Below are 6,182 nucleotides of genomic sequence, written 5' to 3' on the forward strand. Positions count from 1 at the left end.
CTGTAAACAAAGAGTCGTCAAACGAAATTTAGAAAAAGAGAAATTGAAATAGTATCTTTCGAGAAAGATAGTTTAGGAAGAACCTTTCCAGACCCAAACTCTGATTCAGACTATTGACCAAGACCTAATTCCTTCGTCAATTTCAATCAATGAACGATGTGCCCAGTTTAGGAAAAATGTACTTAAATCCCCCACCGAACCTGAAACTAAACTAAGACTTTTGATTTTGATCTGAGGATCAAGTTGATAGAATTCGAGGAATTCTTCTTGGATCTAGAATTCGAGAAATTTTGCTTGGAATTTAGACCTGGATCTAGAAGTATTGAGATATGGAATTAAGATTATTCATGGTTTTCAAACAAAAATCAAAACTGAAAACTTGCATAGAAACCCTATTTTCTTAAAGGACTTTCTTACGCCAAAATGCTGGAGGGAGCATTTGGCATATATGTTTTTCTAAGGGAAGTTCGGTTGCAACAGCTGGCGGGGAGTGTTCGAGGGACAGCTCACGCGACAAAAACCTGCCCAGGTCTTGACCAGCCTGGGTATGGTGAAAAATGGTGTGCTTCTGGTACGATAGGCGAGGGCCGACGAAGCGGTCCCTGAGTGAAGTACCAGGACACCTAAGGAGGATCCTGGAGGGTCCTGACCAGGTGATGCACGGGCTCGCGGTGCTGAGGACACCCATTCGTATGTCAAGGAAGATATATATATGTATGTTGACGAAGTGATTATTGTAATCTGTTTTCTGGATCTCGTTGCTGGCCAGCTGGTCCCAACGGAGAGTCCAGAGTGGTACTGTTTTTGTGAAACAAGGGATTGAATGGAAATTTCGAGTTATGAAATCTGTGATCGTATCTGTTTTGTCAATGGATTTTTTTTATATTAAAGTTTTAAAGAGGAGTGTGTGCATATCTGTTTTCTAAAGCTAAAGTTAAGAAAGGCATTTCAATTATGGGTGGGTGAGTACTTGTTTGGTTCTATCGATTCCAGTGGTAGGGTGGTGGCTAACCCATGGGCCTAGGCTGGAATCAGTGGAGTTTTAATAATTAAACTGAAAAATCTTAGGATTACGCTAGGATTCGAGTAGCTAGTTAATTTCCTGATAAATTTCTCAATTGAGTGGATCAACGACTATGCCTGATCTTGATTAGGAAAAAAGCACTGAAATCGATCAGATGATCAAATTATATCAGTGATAGTTTCCTTCTATCTGGTTTATTCAGGTGAAGGATAGTTTAGATTGATCTCGTTAGAAAAATTCGTTAAGAAAATTCAAAAAGGTGAAATCGTTTCGCTTTTCGGGCATGGGAAATTTTCTCGGTTTTGGTTTTCGGAGTGACCACCAGCCTAGTCTCGTGTGCCCAGACGAGGCCCCGAGTGAGAAACATGGCCTCGCGCATGATGGGGCTGCTTCCACTGTGAGCTATACCGAGAGTCCGGTGGTGCGCGGAGGGGGCAGAGGGATCCCACAGTTGGTATCAGAGCAGAAATTGCCTAAATTTTAATAAAAATCTGGGAAAGAAATGTTTTTCACTTGAAATACTATATGAATGAACTTCAAAATTTGAAAACTTATTAATTGAATTGGAAATTTATAGATGGACACCCCGAATCTATCTGGAATTCCTGGACTCTCTCAAAGCCAAGATATGATAGCTTTTGCGTTTGATCACCTCATCAACTCTGCTACGACCCGAATGAGCAGAGTGAGACTCACTCGCCATTTTGAGAGTCTTTACTTTCCTGATCCTCGGTATATGTGGTTCTATGGAGGACGGTGCATTAATGTTAGTACCAGTCAGCGTTGGAGGCTCAGGCAAAATATTTCCTTGGCCATAATTCTGATAAGACTAGGGCTTTTGTTCAGCATGTTTTGATCATTCACACAGGAACTTCAGAACTTCATGCCGATTTTTTTGACTTCTAAGCCACTTTATCCCTAGGAATAGAATTACAGCACCTCTTTGTGTAATGAATCGTGTGTACCATGGTATCTCTTCTTTGCAGTTTTGCTTCTTTATACGATTACGACTGAGGCAGTGATTCTGGAGCCAAGCTGTTTTATGTACATATTGCAACTTTTATATAAATAAAGAAATGTTTTCTGGAGAAAAAAATTCCGTGTTGTATAAGTGATTGTTTACGGACGATCTGATAAAGAAAAATCTATTATCGGACATATGTCATAGATCTCCAATAAGATCATTGTCTTGTTTAAGAAATTATTTTTCCAAACCTCTTAAATCTTAGGATCTCGTGGATGATATCAAAATAAAAATTTAATAATATATAAATTTTTGACAGAATCATGAGACGAGGAAACCGTGGTCGTCAGCCAGACCCTCTCTCTGAAGATGACGAGCTTGACCCTGATGTTCGCAAGGCTCTTCATAGGACTCAGCCAGGACCCTTCAAAGGAGAAGGGGAGAACCTAGGCAAGGCTGTGGAGAAATGGGTGGAATCCATGGAAGAATATTTTGATGTCACAGGCTACAATGAGCGGAGCAAAATGGCTCTTGCCCGGCTGAAAATAGTGGAAACAGCCAGGGTAGCATGGAGGAACCACTGTAACACCAACCATCTAGATAGAAATACTCAGTCCTAGAACGACCTAAAAACCTATTTGAGAAAGAGATTTTGTCCCCCTGGATTTTTAGAAATCAAAATGAACAAATTCTTAGAGCTAAAGCAGGAGAGCAAAACCATCGAGGAATATCACCAGGCCTTTGCACTTCTACTCAAATATTCACCACCTCTAGATGAAGAACAACTCATGGCGAGGTTCATTCGGGGAATGAACGAACCCTTAAACACACTGGTCAAAAATGCCAAGCCAGTGTCCATGGCTGAAGCAGTAAGAATGGCAAAAGATTTTGCCAAAGCCTTTGTAGTAAAGGTCCCGCCAAAGCCTGCACCCTCTAACTTTAAAAGATTCCAAGCCCAGGGAAGTACTTCAAACTTTCCACCCCCAAAGAAGCAGCAAGGCTCGAATCAGAATCAGGATGCAGAAAGATTCTGAAGTCAAGGAAGACCCTTCCCCCAAAATACTGTCTCAGGAGCCCCACCTCTTTCAAGAAATCAGAGAGATGAACTCAGAAGTGAAAACCGATGTTTTGGATGCCAAGGTTTTGGTCACCAACTGAAAGACTGCCCAACTCCTGCCATGTCAAGGGGAAAGGGAATTCAAGGACCCCGAATTCAGAGACCAACCCCTTCATACCAGTCTAATCAAGGTCCATCTCACCCAAGCCAGGGTAACCCCAAAAGATCTCCAGCTTAGCCATCTGCCTCAGTCCAGAGTAACCTCAAAACTCCTTCCCAAAACTGGGGCAACCAAAGAGAAAGAGTTCCACCTCAAACTGTAGCAGCCAGAGCAGTCACAATTTCAGATATAGTAGAAGAGGAAAGAGGGCAGATCTTTGCTGCAATTGAAAACCAAGGACCTAACCGTCAATTCTCAATCATCCATACTCCAGCAGAATATCAGGGTAAGACTTTTAAGCTTTTGATTGATTCAGGCAGTTCTCATTCATTCATTTCCCCTGGATGCTTGAGTAAGCTAGTCTTAGAACATAAGTCAGGGAAACCTATGCAAGTTGAATTGGCCAGTGGGAAGACTCTTTTCACTCACCATGAGACAGATCTTATCCAGTTCAATCTAGATGGTAATGTAATTGACTGTTAGTTCAAAGTCTTACCTCTGGGAGGTTTTGACGGAATCCTTGAAATGGATTGGCTCCACAAAAATCAAGCTGACATACATTGTCACAATGGAACCATTTCCTTCCATGACCTTCACGGGAACAAAGTTCAAGGAACTGGAGTTTCCGAATCCCCAGACCTTCAGTTAGTAAAAGTTTCTAGGTTGCTGAAAGAACTTAGAAAGAAGTAGCAAATTTATGTGGTCAAAATGAACCCAATAGACTCAAAGCTTAAGGCTAAAGAACCAGAATGGTTAAATGAATTTGATGATCTATTCCCAGCAGAGCTAACTGAAATGCCTCCAATCCGGGAAGTAGATCATGTGATTGAATTGACCCCCCGGAACTCAGCCAGTAGCCCTGCGCACATACAAAATGCCAGTTCTTGAAGCCGTCGAATTCAAGGAACATCTTAGACAGCTGTTAGAACAAGGGTTTGTAAGACCCAGTGTTTCACATTGGGGTACGCCAGTTCTCTTTCAGAAAAAGAAAGATGGAATGCTTAGACTCTGAGTGGACTACAGAGGTCTAAATTAGCTGATAGTTAAGAATAAGTATCCTATTCCAAGAATTGATGAGCTTCTGGACATGTTAAATGGAGCCCAAATCTTCACAAAGATAGATCTCAAATCTGGGTATTACCAGATTAGGAGGATCAATGATCAAGATATACCAAAAATAGCCATCAATACTCGCTATGGACATTATGAATTTACTGTCATGTCATTCGGATTAACTAATGCCCCAGCTACATTCAATCGCCTAATGCAGGATATCCTCAGAGAATACTTGGATGATTTTGTTCTAGTTTTCTTCAATGACATTCTGATTTACTCAAAGAATGCAGCTGACCATGAGACTCATGTCCGAAAAGTTCTTGAGATTCTAAGGAAGCACCAACTCTTTGCCAAAAAGAGTAAATGCACTTTCTCTGCCGACCACGTTGAATACTTGGGCTTTCTGGTATCCAAAGATGGAATTTCTCTAGATTCCACAAAAGTCCAAGCAGTCATAGATTGGCATGGACCAAAGACAGTGAAAGAAGTCAAAGAAGGTGGATGCAAACCTTGCAGGAATTTGATTTTGAAATCAAGTACCGCCCAGGCAAAGAAAATGTGGTAGCAGATGCCCTCAGCAGAAAAGCCTCCTTGCTTGCAATTACTGTAATATCAAATCTTTTGATTATTGAAGCAAGAGAGAAGATCAAGCAGGATAGATTTTTTTGCCCTATTGCTACCCTACTTATGCAAGAAATCAAAACTCCACACGAGTTGAACAAAGTTCAAGGGTACAGATTGGATGATGGCATTATGTATTATAATCGCAGGCTATGCATCCCCAATGATGAGGGAACCAAGGATCAAATTTTGAATGAATCCCATGATAGCCTTATAGCCGGACATCCAGGTTTCATCAAAACCTACATGTCTGTAAAGAAAAGCTTCTTTTGGCCTAGTCTGAAAAAGGATGTACTGAATCATGTACGTCAATGTCTGACGTGCCAAAAAGTCAAAGCTGAAAAAGTAAAAATGCCTGGGAAGTTACATCCATTGGACATCCCCCAGCAGATAAAGTGGGAATGTATCAATATGGACTTTATTACTGGATTACCTTCAGTGCAATCAGGTCACAACTCCATTTTCGTGGTAGTTTGATAGACTAACCAAAGTTGCCCATCTGATCCCAGTAAAAGAAACCTACACTGCAGTGGATGTGGCCAGAGTGTTCCATTTCTGTGGTAGTTTGACAGACTAACCAAAGTTGCCGATCTGATCCCAGTAAAAGAAACCTACACTGCAGTGGATGTGGCCAGAGTGTTCCTCAAAGAAATCTTCAGATTGCATGGCCTACCCAGGAGAATAGTAAGTGATTGAGATCCCAAGTTTACTTCAAGGTTCTGGACTGCATTTTTCGAAGCAGTGGGAACTTTCTTGGATCTCAGCACTACTTATCACCCTGAGACCGATGGTCAAACTAAAAGGGTAAACCAAGTAATCAAAGATATACTTCAGACATGCTGTGGTGGCAGGGAACCCAAGAAGTGGCTAAGCTATCTGCACCTAGTCGAGTTCGCCTACAATGCTTCTTATCACCATCGGGATGAGCCCTTTTAAAGCTCTGTATGGACAAGATTGCTTAACTCCATTAACTTGGTCCGACCCATTGATTAGGGTCGAGATGTCCAGACAGATGCTTGATGATATAGAGTAGCAGATGCAGTCAATTTGTAAAGATATTACAGCTTCCCAGGATCGACAGAAGCAGTATGCAAATAAGAAAAGGATAGACAGAAAGTTTGAAGAAGCGGATATGGTCTTCATTAGAGTACGGCCCAAGAGAAGTTCTCTATCTCTTGGGAAGTACAAGAAGTTATCCCCCAGATATTGTGGGCCATATCTGATTACAAAGAAGGTAGGTGACTTAGCCTACGAGCTTCTTCTACCTCCTCATCTCAAAGTTCATAATGTATTTCATGTA

The sequence above is a fragment of the Cibotium barometz genome, chromosome 50 (genome assembly GCF_041138505.1).
Source record: "Cibotium barometz isolate CiBa-2024 chromosome 50, ASM4113850v1, whole genome shotgun sequence".
NCBI classification, from domain to species: Eukaryota; Viridiplantae; Streptophyta; class Polypodiopsida; order Cyatheales; family Cibotiaceae; genus Cibotium; species Cibotium barometz.